Raw genomic sequence first — 14,992 nt, 5'->3', positions numbered from 1 at the left:
CTTATCCTTTTAATCCAGCATCTCAAAGCCCTGAGGATGATTCTTTAACTTTTATCTCCTTTTTCTCTCCTTCCCTAAATCCTCTCTTTTTCTGTCCGTACATATCCTTTGCCTTCTTACCATGCCTTTCCTATCTCTTTTCCTTATTGTGACATAAGGAAATAAGATCATAAATAAGATCTTCCCTACCAAAATGTAAGCTCTGAGGAGGGGGAAATTTTTATCCATTTTGTTCTTTACAGAGCATTCTTTATTTAGAACAATGCCTGGCACACAGAAGGCATGCAATAAATGTGTATTGAATGAATTAAATAATGCATGTGAAAGCCCTGAGAACAGTGTCTGATGTAGAGTAGGTGATGCTCAATACATATAACCTATGACAGTTCTGTACTGCTATAAATGCGGTCATTTACATTCATTTTTAAAAGTGTTTTATTATTTTTAGTCTTTCTCCTTTTTTTCTTTCCACTTTGTCCCTTTCTTCTTGTCTTTCTTTTTCTGTCATTGCATCTTCTCTCGTACCTTTACTTGTGGCCTGCCTGGGACCTCATAGATGTTTCGCCTTCATTCAGAGGATGTGCAGAGAAAAGGTTTTGGAACTTTGTCTTGGGTGAAATAGAATTATTTGTGATTCACAGCTGACCTAGGATTACACATAAAAGTCTGCTACTGAGGCGAGCCCAGTTTTGGTATTACTCAATATTTTAACCAGGGGCCTCGGTTATGGAAAAGAGCAAGTGTATTAAGTAATAGCCAAACAAATGCCTGTACATGTCTCTGAGCGTGTGGGTATTCCTAGTGCCTGTTGCTCTTGGCAATAGGAATGTGACGAGAATCAAGTAGAACTGACTTAGCTAATTTTCTCTTCTCCTTTTTCTCCATAAGGGAATGGAAATGAACTACCACATAGTGGATCAGTCCTTTCTCAGGCTGGTAACATTACGGAATCCCCGTTGAAACGCAAGCTGGACTGGCGGAAATCAGATTCCCATATTCTCTCATAAGCTGTTTGTCAAGGTAAATCCCATGCGTTTTAAAATCATGACTTCCCAGGGCTAGATGAGAAAATAAAAAAACTTTGGACCTATAACCAGAACCAATTATAGCGATGTCTGCATTACCGAGGATAGTCTCTCTTGTAGGAAGATCACTTTCTCCTCTTTCCTGGTGGTCTTTTAGATTCCAATCAGGAGTTTCACAAATCTGCAGGCCAGTGGCTGGGTGGCTTGGGCGGAGTACAAAACAGTATTGATGCAGTTCGCAACACAGCCTTGTTTAGGTTTCCACTATGCTAGTAGGTAGCTCAGACTTCTTGGCCTTGCTAATGTTTAATAGAATCCTGTTATATAGTCAGATAATATGTGTTTCTGCATATATTCTTCTGTCACATAAGATCAGTGTTTTAAAAACAGAGTTGGGAGGAGAATGCGTGAGTCTGTGAGCCTCCTGTCACGCTCTCTCAAAACTGCCTTCAGCCACTCTGTTTTTCTTTCTTTCCTTCAAACATTTGATCATTGTGTAGACAATAAGTTACCAGGCCTCTTTACTAGTTAACCAACTTAGTAAACCAACCCAGAGTCAGGGACAAGAGATTTTGAGCCATTCAGACCATCAGTTCTCAAACATGCTAACTTAATTGGTACATGAGACCCCACAATACACCAAACCCATCCTTTATACTTTTGGTGGGAAAAGAATTTGATGATAAATTATAGAGGAGCAAAATGGCAACCCAGAACATCAGCGTCATAATGTTTATGCCTGAACAAAATGATCAAGAACAGAAAGACAATGATATTTGAGATGTGAAATAACACATACAAGAAGTGCTCTATTTGAAACTCAAGGCACTATAGAGTCCCCCCACGCCCCAAAACAAAAAAGGGTCTTTCTTGAGAACTGTGGAAATTCCAGCAATCTATGTTGTCACATGTGCAGCAGGAAATTTATATCATTGCTAACTTTTCTGTGGCAGCCAAAGTTTTCAATAATTGGCAGGATCGCACATTGGTTTTCTTTTTGGTGAAAATAAAAATTTAATCCCTCTTAATAATTAACGAAGGAAGCTATTAAGTACTTAGTCATATGTAAAAATGAAAGTCCCTGGCTTTGCATGGCATTTACTCTAAGACTTGCAGAAAGAACTTGCATACTTTGATCTCTTTTCCTGGTTCATTAGGAAAGACTCCATGGGGCCACAACCATACCTGGAAACATGCTGGCCTAAATGACTATGACAGCCTTACTTCTGGCCTTCTCTGGTCTTATGTTCTTGAAACTGTAAATTCTTCCAAGTCTTTGAGTAACAATCTGGTTTCTAGATTAAAATGATCTCTCTAGTGGCAGAAGTATAATAAATGGATGAAACCTTTCCAGGGAGTATTTGGCAACAGGTTCGAAGTCTTAAAGTATGCATTACCCATTCACCCAGCAATTCCACTCCTAAAGAAATAATTATGAATATGAACAAAATACATGTATGAAGGTGATTATTATAGCATACTTTAAAATATTTTTATATCTTTTATATTTATATTTTTATATTATATATTACACAATACTAATTTTTATTTGTACAGTACTAATTTTTTTAAAAGATTTCATTTATTTATTTGAGAGAGAGAGTGTGCATGAGCACGAGCTGGTGGCATGGGGTGGATAGTAGAGGGCAGAGGGATAAGGAGGAGCAGACTCTTTGCTAAGCAGAGAGCCTGACGTGGGACTCAGTCCCAGGACCCTGAGATCATGACCTGAGCCGAAGGCAGACGCTTAACTGACTGAGCCACCCAAGTGCCCCTACAACACTAATTTTTAAAAGTAGGGCATACAAAGTATGTATGATATAATCCTTTTCATCTAAAGATGTATGTCTATTCATAGAATATGACTGGAAGTATATATAATACAGTGTTAATAGTCATGATCTTTTTGTACTATTATAGACTTTTCTTAAATGTCTGCAACAAACATGTATTACTTCTGTAATAAGAAGAAAAGCTGTTTAAATATACTTGAAACACAAAAGATCATTTTGGCCACAGTGGTTGGAAGAATTATGAATGGGAAGGATTGGATGAGAGGTTACTGCAGTGGTTCAGGCAAAAGACAATCCAAGTAAGAACCAGGGATATGGCAGTGGGATAGAGAAGGAAAAAGAAGGAAAAGCTGATTGGAGACATATTCAGTAGTCCTATGAGAACTATAAACATATACCATACATTCAAGTCAGTAATAAAATTGATCTTTTAAAAGAGTCAACATGATTCATCCATATCCTTTTTTTTTTTTTTTTAAATTTTATTTATTTATTTGACAGAGAGATAGCGAGAGCAGGAACACAAGCAGGGGGAGTGGGAGAGGGAGAAGCAGGCCTCCCGCTGAGCAGGGAGCCCGATGCGGGGCTCGATCCCAGGACCCTGGGATCACGACCTGAGCCGAAGGCAGACGCCTAACGACTGAGCCACCCAGGCGCCCCTTTCCATATCCTTTTAGTACCTTCAAATATGTGTTTAAAGAAACTCAGAGCCAACTCTGATTTAGTTTTCTAGGTTTTAGTTTCCTGGCTTGTTCAGCTGAGTTAATGAGGGTCTAGTTGACAAAGAAAGAGAGCGTAAGAGGAGGACTGGACTGTGGAGGGAGAGAATAAATTCAATTTTGGATATGCGGAGTTTGAGGGGTTTGTGAGACGTGTATTAAGCTGTGGTACATGAGTTTGAAGCTCAGGTCAATCAGCAGATACAGAATTAGAGATCATCAGTATATATGTGAGTATTAAAACTGGGTGGTTGTTAAGGTTGCCTGGAGAGTGTCCAGTGAGAAAGGGGGTGAACATGGAGCCCTGTGGAACCTCCACAGTTCAGGGCACGATGAAGGAGAGGAAGTCACTGAGAAGACTGAGGAGCAATGAGGTAGGCCAGCCCATAATAGGCTAATCCAGGTTCAGAGCCAGGCAAGAACGACCAGTTGCACAAGTTCAGGTTGCTTTCATTTCGGCTTACTATCAAGTCCGCGAGCTAGCACTGCAATGGGCACAGGAAATGAGACTCTGGGGTTTCTTCTGCTCTCGTGGGGTTGTGACCAAAGTGCAGGGGTCAGCATAGCTCCTCGCAAGTCTGATCTGCCACTCCCTCCTCTGTAGGCTGGGAATGGGCCCTGCAGCCCTCAAGGTTCTAGGTACTACTGCTTCAGGCCATTCCGTTCTGTGCCATAGGCATGTCCTTGTGTCTTCTCTCTTCTTCCTGCCTCCTTGCCTGCACCAGCCTTGGCCAGGGCATACCAAAAGTAGCCAGAGGGGTTCAGGGGGAAAAGAAAAGAGAGGCGAGACTGTCAAGGAAGGAGTTGCCAACAATATCAGATGCCAAAGAGGTCAAGTAACGTAAGTGTTAAAAAGTTCCCAATTTAAAGTTGTGATTTAAAGGCTATTTGTAGCCATACGCATAGGGTACCACCAAGCTCAGTTTCCCATGAAAGTCATTTTCATTCCCAGAAAATATAATCAAGGTATTTATTTTAGTTTTGGTATTTTGTTATGGCAACCTAAGCTAAGACATTCACCCTGCCAGACTCCTTCATTCATGGTGATTTATTCTTAGTGGCCTTATTGTCTTTTCTTCTTCCTTTTTTTAAAGATTTTATTTATTTATTTATTTATTTATTTATTTATTTATTTATTTATTTGGAGAGTGAGTGGGGAGAGGGGCAAAGGGAGAGGGAGAGAGAGACAATCTCAAGCAAACTCTGCACTAAGCATGGAGCCCACAGGGCTTGATCTCACAACCCTGAGATCACAACCTGAGTTGAAATCAAGTTGACACTTAACTGACTGAGCCAACCAAGTGCCCCCCTTTGTCTTTTCTAACAGCCCATCCCTTTAAGGAATTCCCATCATACAGGGTTGGAGTATATACCTATTGTGGGTTGTGTTCATTGTCTCTTACATCAGCCTCTTGTGTCCCATGCACATCAAGGAATGTGGCAGGGTACCAGTTTCATTGTCCCCAGACCTTCCCAATAGCTGAGAAAACTATCAGATATTGGTCTTCCCAGAGCATGTGATGGACTTCTAGATGACTCAGGTCTGTCAGGGTCATGGCTGACTCATAGAATGCTCAATTACCATTAAGTGGCAGAATAAAAGAAACACATTTAAATGGGGGGGAAGTGTAGGTCTTTAGCACAGAATTATAATTATTGGGTTTTCTTTTTTAAGATTTATTTATTTGAGAGAGAGAGAGAACAAGTGTGGGGAGGGGCAGAGGGAGAGAGAGAATCCTGAAGCAGACTCCGAGCTGAGCCCAGAACTGAAGGTGGGGCTTGATCCCAGGACCCTGAGATCATGACCTGAGCTGATACCAATAGCTGGCCGCTCCACCAACTGAGCCACCCAGGCGCCCCTAATTACTGGGTTTTCTAAAACAAGGTGTATGTTGGAGTCAACAATGCTTAGACTCTTCTGGAAGGGATGAGGCAGCTTCAGTCTTGTGTCTGTTGGGCCAGCTTCATTTGGGGCCCCAAACCAAAGCATTATAAATATCCATATCTTTTTATGTCTGTCATTGCTTATTTGGTTTTCCATCTGTCCTGCTCTGAAGCAGGAGCAGGAAGAGAGAGGGAAATCGTGAGCTAATCTTTAGAAGAATAGTGCCAGATATTAAATCTATAAACAAAATAGATTGAAGCAGAAAGAATGACTCAGAGACGAAGGAAGCATGAAAGCAGTATCACACTGGGAAAATGTCACCTGAAAGTGCTGACTGTATGTTCCTGGCATATCTGTGATTGGTCCTTTAAGTTCGATCACAATTCAGTTCCTGACCTGCTTGTGCCTCACTGCCCTGTTGAGTGCATTTTCATTGTTTCCTCATATCAAGCCCTTAGATTCATTTATATAATGCAAGCTGATGACCCATGGTGAGATCGTCCTTTCCTCTGGTGATAATGATCCTGTCACACCAGGTTCCTGTTTCATTGGAGCGTGAACGGAGTGGTGCTGATTGATGGGGACCAAGCTGGAGTGAAATAAGGATTTTACTGGAGGGTCCTTTAGTCTTCCTGTACAATGCTCAAAGAGTACTTAAAACTAGGAGTCATCTGAGTGCCCTGACTTGTCAGGGTTAGTCTGTAATGGAAGTTACAAATGGGCAGCCCCTGGGTCAGATGTATTTTATTTGGTCCACCCAGGGTTTGGAGTTAGTTGCCAACATTTAAAAATAGGGATATTTCACATCCAGGTTTCCTACTGTTCTTTAAAATGGGAAGATCTAGAATGTTGGATCTGTATCCCTTCCTAGAAACCATTGGCTAATGCTGAGTACACTGCCTTTTAGTGGGGACAGGAGCCCTCTAGATTTCCATAGTCCCCACTGCTGCACACATTTATGTTGGCCTCCATAGGCACGGAAGTTTGTGTTCCGTGGTCTATGGGAAGGATGTGTAGGGAGGAAAAACCTTTTTTCTCTGCCTTCCTAGTGTCACTGGCTCAGGAATCAAACTGATAATAAACAGATTAACAAGAAAAAAACCAGTTTTAATTACACAGGTACACAAGGGAGTTTCACAAAGAATTGAAACTCAAGGAGGTGTCCAGGTAATTGAGGCTTATATACCATCTTAGGCCAGACAAAGGAAAAGGGGTTTTTGAGTTTCTGGATGGGGAGGCAAGTTATGGGAAGGCAAGAGAAGGAAACATAAGATAAAGATGGGATGTTTTGTTATGCAGATAAGAGTCTCACAGGTGATAAAAGTTGTCTTTCTTCCTGGTACAGAAATAACTTTACAAATGGAAATTTCCTTTCTAAATGTAAATTTCCTATACAAAAGGGGAAATTTATACTTGATTTTTAAGCAGTTAGAGGGAAGCAGTAAAGAGCTTTTCCTGCCTCTGCTGGTTCTCAGGTGTCGTTAGCTCAAAATAATCCATAGGCCAAACAGATATATTTTGGGATTACATATCCTGGTACCCTTGAGAAGGAAACTAGACTAGCATTTATTGAGTTACCTTTATGTATGAACCATTGTATCTTGTCGTTTACACATATGATCTCATTTGATTATCCTCACAGTCAAGTAAGGTTTCAGCTTCAATGCTATAGGGACCATGCCTATGACATGCCACCCCAAATACGGCACTTGGACATATTGAGTATTTTATTATTATTATTATTATTTTTAAAGTTTATTTATTTTTTACTAGTCTCTATACCCAACACGGAGCTCAAACCCAAGACCCTGAGATCAAGAATCACACACTTCACCAAGCCAGCCAGGTGTCCTTGTCGTATTGAATATTTTATTTATTTATTTATAAAATAAATTTCTGGTTTTGTTTTTTGTTTTTCTGTGGGGGGGGTAGGGGGAGAGGGAGAGAGAGAATCTTAAGCAGGCTCCACACCCAGCATAGAGCCTGATGTGGGGCTTGATCTCATGACCCTGAGATCATGACCTGAGCGGAGATCAAAAGTTGGACACTTAACCGACTGAGCCACTCAGGTGCCCCATATTGAATATTTTAAATTGAAGGAGTTTGAAAACAGCAGAAGCAAGAAGGTCATTCTGGCCTCTGCCTACCCTTCTTCTGTAAAACAAGTCCTAAAATCTTTGTGTGATAGTTGTCCTTCCTATTCCTGGAGGAAAGGAGCATCTTTTTTTTTTGGAAAGGAGCATCCTTATCTCTAAAGACTAAAGACAAAGGGACGCTGAGAAGAATGCTAACAAACAGGCCTTGCTAAGTTTCCTTCACGTTCCCTGATCTATCATATTCTTCCATCTCTGTCTACTCTTCATCAAACCTAGCATAAACATACTCAATTTTTTTTTTTTTGCATTTTCACTTCCTTAGGAAAGCTCCTGTGTCATGTAAAACTTATATAAATTTGTATACTTTTTTTCCTGTTAATAAGTTTTTGTCAGTTTAATTTTCAGACCCAGCCAGGTACCCTAAGAGGGGTGAGAAAAACTTTTTCCTCTTCTATACCTGTTTCTTTCACCACTAGGAGAGTCCCAGCACTTAGTATAGTCAAAGCTATGGTAGGAGCTCCAAAGTATTCATTGGATGAATGAATGTGCACATGAATGCATAAATAAATGAATGAGTTATTTATTTATCCCATTTTTGTAGATGAGAAAACGAGGCCCTGTGCATTTAACTAACTAGCTTAGAATCATATGGCTGGTAGAGGTTACAGGTGGGATTCAAATATGAGACTGTTTGACTCCAGAGGTCCAGTGTGAAGGAAAAGGGAAAAGACCATGGGTCATATCAGGGCCAAGTGCACAGTAGGCATTTTGTAAGCACTTCCCGAATTGGTTGACACTGCTTCAATGTATGTTCCTGAGTGCAGGCAACCAGATTACAAGTGTGGTTTTTAGTTTATGAAATTTGTTTAAAACCTACTGGTGTCTGGGTCCCTTGGGCCTGGGGATTTCATAATAGGCTCTGTAGTAGAAGGTACTATTGGCATGTAGCAAGAAGGGCATAATGTTTCTGTTCACAGTTGACTTGTGCTCCATAAATGTGGTGAAATTCCAAAGCTAATCCTCCTTGCATATCTAAAGAGCTTCCTCCTGGGCTTATTTCCTTAAACTACCTGCTGATGGTGCTTGGTTACCACCCCAGAGCCCAGAGCTGTGCTCAGGAATGAATATAATTCAATGCTCCTTTGTGAGGCTATTATTAGGAGGACCTGAAACTGGCTTAGGAAGCATGTTGTTCCAAAATGAAGCCCTTTTCAAAGAGAATGGATTGGCCTGGCTGAGGGAAATGGGGAAGTGGGTAAGAGGGTACCCTTGTGGCTTAGTTTCCAGCTCTGTGCTGATGATTCCCAAATTGATATATAATTTTTTTTCCAAATTGATTTATAATTTTACTATTACTCACACAAGTCTCATAATTCCATAAACTGCTAAATATTTCTTACAGACTTCTGTCTACCATGACTCCAAACCTAACATATTGAAAACTGAACATAAAAAACAAAATAAAACAAACCCCTGAACATACCACATTTGTGCCCATGAACCAGTCTTTTCCTTCCAACTTTCTCCATCAGTGGCTCTTTATTCTTTCACTTACCAAACTCCAAACTTTGGAGTTCTCTACTACTCTTTTCTATATATAATTCATATATACAGATACTTTTCCATAAAAGGTCTATTTCTTTCCTCCTCCCCCTCCACCATTCCCACCCAAGTGCAAGCCTCTGTCTATCCTCAGATCTTGATTGCTAAAGGAGCTTCCTTGCTAAAGTAGCTTCTTTCTGCCTCCAGGCTCTCTTTCCTTTTATATCACTGCATACTACAGCCAAATTTATCTTACTAAAATACTGTTTTCATGTCCCTTTTCAGGTTCCAAATCTATATTATCTTCTTATGGCTTGGACTAGCTTTTCCCAAAGTTTGTTATGTGAAGCTTTCATTCCATAGGAAATTAATAGGCTTTAAGTAAAAAACAGATTCTGTGATCAAATGTCAGAGAAATGCTAGGTTGCTGAAGTTATAAACCATTTCTTTCCTGCGAGATGATTCATAGCTTTCATATATTAATATGCCTTAGAATGCAGTGTTTTCTGAGACATACTTTCACAGAACCTTTTTTTGTAGAGTGTTTCATTGGTCTAGGTCTACATGCACCACATTTTGGAAACACTGGTTCACAGATTCAAGTCCATACTTCCTGTGATGGTTAATTTTATGTGTTAATTTGACTGGGCCATGGAATTGGTAACCTTCAAAATCAAACAGGCAGTTATTTTACAAAAAAATAAATAGCAAAGAATTGTAATCAGGGACAAGCAAGTTACATTAAAATCACAGGCAAGTTTGCGGAACAAAGGAGAGAAAGGCTCTTTTATAGGGGAAAGCAGGAAGTTGGAAGCGCTGTTATAAACAAAGAGTCCATTAGGGTGAACTGGGCGCTGGAAGTATAGTGGCTTTTCATTGACTGAGTTGTGACTGCCTCTCATTGGCTGGGCTGTTGCCAGGGGAGGAGGAGAGCCTTTCTTCCTGCTGCTGGGATGGTAAAGTAGTGTCCACTTGCAGTGTCCCTCTCTTCCTGTTAGGTCTGCAACTGACACAGAGTGGTAGGGTGTGAGAGCTCCCCCTGCTGGCCTTCCCACTCCATTCTAGTGAAGTTTCCCTTTATTACTTTTCTCAGGGTGCCCAGATATTTGGAATGTTTCTGTAATGGTGTTTTTGGATGAGATTAACATTTAAATCCATAGATTGAGTAAAGCAGATTGTCCTCCTTAATGTGGGTGGGCATCATCCAATCAGTTGAAGGTCTGAATAGAACAAAAAGGCTCATCCTCCTGTGAGTAAGAGAGAATTTCTCCTGCCTGCCTGCCTTCGAACTGGGACATCAACTTTTTCCTGTCTTCAGACTTAAACTGAAACTAGCTTTTTCTGGGTCTGAAGCCTGCCAGCCTTCAGACTGCAACTACACTATCAGTTCTCTTGGGTCTCTAGCTTCTGACTTACCCTGTAGATCTTGGGAATTCTCAGCTTCCAAATCACATGAGCCAATTCCTTACATCTTTTCATATAGCTACACATTCTGTTGGTTCTAGTTCTCTGGAGAACCCTGACTAATACACTCCCATCTTTTTCTCCAAGCCTATTTAAGATCAGACTTCTGTTACACCTGTTTATCTCTTTCCATTTCCCAGCACATACCTCTGCTCAGGTAAGCTGGTTTTCTCATTATTTCTACATGCCCCCTTACAGAATTGTCCTTTACAGCCTTTGTCCAAACTGTTTCTTTTGCTTAGGTATTTTTGCAAATATCTCCTTCTTTCTATTTGTTCATGTTCTAGTTCTACCCATCTCTCTCTCTCTTTCTCTCTCCTCTTCCCTTCTTCCTCTTCTAACATTTTTTTTAAGAAAATAAATTTCCCAAAGACAAGTCCTGCAAAGCACTGAATTGCATTCATTGCTAAGCATTGTGCTCTGTGGGAAGTGATTGGAATGCTAATCTGCTAGAAATTCAAGGAAGACCTGGAGGAAGTTCCCATTATGAGAGTAGATTAAAAAAAAAGTGAGACTCTTTCCCAGTCTTCTAATTCCCCAGTGCTTTCCCCCAGAGACATCTACAATTACCCGTTTCTTTTCTCATTTCAAGGCCCAATTCCCATGGTTGCAAATTAGAGACACTTGCAGAGCATTTAAGACTCTTGAGGGCCAGGTTGCCTCTCAGACCGTTTGCATCAGAATCTCAGGGGGCGGGCGCCTGGGTGGCTCAGCTGTTAAGCGTCTGCCTTCAGCTCGGGTCATGATCCCAGGGTCCTGGGATCGAGCCCCGCATCGGGCTCCCTGCTCTGTGGGAAGCCTGCTTCTCCCTCTCCCACTCCCCCTGCTTGTGTTCCCTCTCTCTCTCTGTCAAATAAATAAATAAAATCTTAAAAAAAAAAAAAAGAATCTCAGGGGGTGGGACCAGGCATCAAATTTTGTAAAGTTCTCCTGACTCTAGTACACAGGAAGGACTGGGAACTAGTGTAAAGTCTTCTTCTTCTTTTTAAGTTTTAAAAAAAAATTTTTTTTTTTTAAGATTTTATTTATTTATTCATGAGAGACAGAGAGAGAGAGAGAGAAGCAGGCTCCCAAGGAGCAGGGAGCCCGATGAGGGACTCGATCCCAGGACCCTGGGATCATGACCTGAGCCGAAGGCAGACGCTTAACCATCTGAGCCACCCAGGCGCCCTTAAGTTTTTTAAAAAAATTTATTTAATCTCTACACCCCAGCGTGGGGCTCAAACTTACAGCCCCAAATCAAGAGTTGCATACTCTTCCACTGAGCCAGCCAGCAGCCCCAGGGTAAAGTCTTCTTGATCAGAAGGCACTGAACCCATGGCCCTTTTGGTATGTGCCACACAATCTGGCTTGTTGTTATCTCATCTTATTAAAAATGGGAGCCTGTGGCTTGCCTGGTGGTGCTCACGGAGGAGAATTTCTCTAGTTCTGAAAGTCAGTCTGGGGCGCCTGGGTGGCTCAGTCATTAAGCGTCTGCCTTCAGCTCAGGTCATGATCCCAGGGTCCTGGGATCGAGTCCCACATTGGGCTCTCTGCTCAGCGGGAAGCCTGCTTCTCCCTCTCCCACTCCCCCTGCTTGTGTTCCTGCTCTCGCTGTGTCTCTCTCTGTCAAATAAATAAATAAAATCTTTAAAAAAAAAAAAAGTCAGTCTGTATATCCCTCCCATCCTTTCTCCTCTCAGGTATGTATGGAAAGCAGTAGTTCTCTCTACTGCTTACTCTTTAGTAAGCATGAGACTCACCTGGAGCCCCCACTCCTAGAGTGTCTGAATCAGTAGGTCTGGTAGGGGCAAGAATCTGCATTTCTAACAAATTCTCAGGTGATGATGACCCTATTAATCTCGAACCACATCTTGAGAACTATTGACCAAGAGATCCGGGACTAAGGAAGAGAGCACAGGTGGGCCTGATATAGCCCCTTGGGCCTGAGAAAAACCTAACAGATTGGACACAGAAGTAAAGACTGGATAAAAACACTACTTAACAGGGAGGTTCCCATTTGGGGGCCTAAACCCAAAATCCAATCCATAGATATGTTTTGTAGGGTCATACAATGTTTTCTGTTAATAAAAATAGTTAATACTTAAAAATCAGGGATTTACACACACACACACACACACACAAATATTTCAATTTTTCAGGAACAATGGATTGGCAGCAAGGGGCCCAATTTTCTATGTGACAACATTCAACTTTAACCAACAAGGAGTAGCCGCTTCGCTCTTCCAAATGAACCCAGCCCCCAGCTAACCTTACAACTGAATATTAACCACTTTAAGAGTGAGCCCAGTCAAAACAGCGGCAGAAAAACTACCATCAAACTCATAAAATAGTGAAAAGTTGGTTTAAGCCACTAAGTTGTAGGGTGATTTGTTACATAGCAATAGCTAACTGATACAACAATTGGCAGAATTCTCACAGGCCTGCTTCACTCAGTTATGTTACCTCCCAGGCCCCTATAGGCAAGTGAGTTTCCAGCCTGAGCCTTACCCTGCAGAGCACTAAGACAGACTTGTGAGCCTTTTATACATCCATTATCCCAATAACCTCACAAGGTCAGCTTGTATTAAAATCCATTTTGCAGATTAGGAAACTGAGGACTAGCAAGCTAAGAGACATCCCTACAGACACAGTAACAGCAGGGTGAGAACCCATCACTTTGCACTTCTATTTCAGTGCTTTCCCCCTTTTTCATCTGGGCAATTGGCTCTTAGTCTCTCTAGGCCAATAGACCTGACAGCCACCAAAACCAAACTCTGTAAGTTAACAGGGCATGATGTTTTCAAGAAGGGGAGCCCTCTAGGTAATCTTTATTTATTGAAAATGTTGTCTGTGAAGGGCTTAATATAGTGACCACTACATAGAAGGGCCTTCATGAGAGATACTTGTTTTTATATACCCTGTTTCTGTAGCATCCTTTGATGCACTTTTCCTTTCTTCCCTACTCACCAGACTTCTGGCTGGAGAATTTCATCTGTCCTCTAAGATCTGGTACATTTTCTGTATCTCTGTTACTGCACATAATCACAGTGTATTATATTTTTGATGTGTCTCTCCCTCAGCTGTTGGGTGCTTTTCATTTTGGGGATTATGGATTTCCTTTTTATTTTCACAGGACCTGGCCCAATATAGGCACTGAATAAATGCTGATCAAATGGAAATGAAATTTAATTTCAGAGTTGGAAGATACATTCAATCATAGTCCAGTTTGATTCCCATATTAATCATTTTGCAAAAGCATTATTATTAACATTGTTATACCCATATTAAAAATAAAGAAACAATCTCAGTATACTAAGAATTTCTTTCCAATTGGTGATACTCCGGTGATATTTGTTAGGTTTTCCATCAGATAGTTCACTGTTACTCTTTGCTTTTCTTTATAATTTTTCTTTATAAAGTTTTCTCCTTGGGGTGCCTGGGTAGCTCAGTCAGTTAAGCATCTGACTCTTGATTTCGGCTCACGTCATGATCTCAAAGTCCTGAGATCGAGCCCGGTGTTGCACTCTGTGCTGAGCACAGAGTCTGTTTGAGATACTCTCTCTCCCTCTCCCTTTGCCCCTCCTCCTGCTCGTGCACATACTCTAAATAAATAAATAAATAAAATCTCTAAAAAAAAAGTTTTCTCCTTGATGGCAGAACCTAAGCCTTACTTAGATCCCTATCCCCAGTATGAGGTATGGCAGGTGGTAGACATTCAGTAATTGTTGACTTGAATTTAATTTCTACTTCTATGTTAGAAGCTATGTCTGGTACCACTCTAAGGAAATGTTTGAAAGAGCCATTTAAAATTTGCTTATGATTAAGTCCTGCTTTCACTCAGAATATTAACCAAACATAGTCTCACTCTTTTATCACAGATTGGATGCCTGGACAGAGAGACAGAGACAGACAGACACAGAGAGAGAGACACACACACACACACACATACACCGCCCACCCCCCAACACACCCACACAGACTGACTGACCTGTATCTTTGAGAAAAGAAGGACACGGAAAATTGCAGGGTAACCAGACCCTGTCTGAAAGAGAATTCTTTCTTTGTGCTAACACCAGAGAAATGTGGGGCTGTCATGTGAGGAGCAGTTATACTCTTTGTATATCAGGTAAGGCAGAAAAGAGAAGACTAAGGTTCAAGGAAAGGGGGAATTAGAAGGGGCCAAGTGATTGAAATCAACAAAGGGACTGCCAAGAAATATGAGAAATAAAGAGGAAGGAAAGACTGAGAGGGCGTTCTGTCAGTAGCATTTAAAAGAGAGCAAGGAATGCAAAGTGACCCGCTGTGAAGGAGTCACAAGATACCATCTGTATTCTCTTCCCTGTGAGGCACTTTCTTCTGAAAAGGATTGTCATCATCAAACCCAGACAGCACTGCACTATTTTGTTAGTGATGTTGCTTTTAAAAATGTAGACTATAATTTTATTTTAAGAGTTGAATTAATCTGCAACAACATTCTGGTATTTTG

The 14,992-nt window shown here is 41.1% G+C and overlaps 1 protein-coding gene across 2 annotated transcripts in view; it reads left to right on the top strand.

The window, feature by feature from the left end:
• The window catches only part of SRGAP3 (SLIT-ROBO Rho GTPase activating protein 3), a 331,526-nt gene that overhangs the window by 7,929 nt on the left and 308,605 nt on the right, over window positions 1–14,992 (top strand). For both annotated transcript variants that reach the window (XM_081821625.1, XM_081821634.1), the window contains exon 2: window positions 889–1,020. The gene's annotated coding sequence lies outside the window, so the exon portion shown is untranslated. The remainder of the gene's footprint in view (window positions 1–888; window positions 1,021–14,992) is intronic.

Source organism: Leptonychotes weddellii, chromosome 1 (genome assembly GCF_054177405.1).
Source record: "Leptonychotes weddellii isolate Sample4059 chromosome 1, ASM5417740v2, whole genome shotgun sequence".
NCBI classification, from domain to species: domain Eukaryota; kingdom Metazoa; phylum Chordata; class Mammalia; order Carnivora; family Phocidae; genus Leptonychotes; species Leptonychotes weddellii.
Note: the sequence above shows the minus strand (reverse complement) of the source record. Positions and strands in the feature narration are given on the sequence as shown.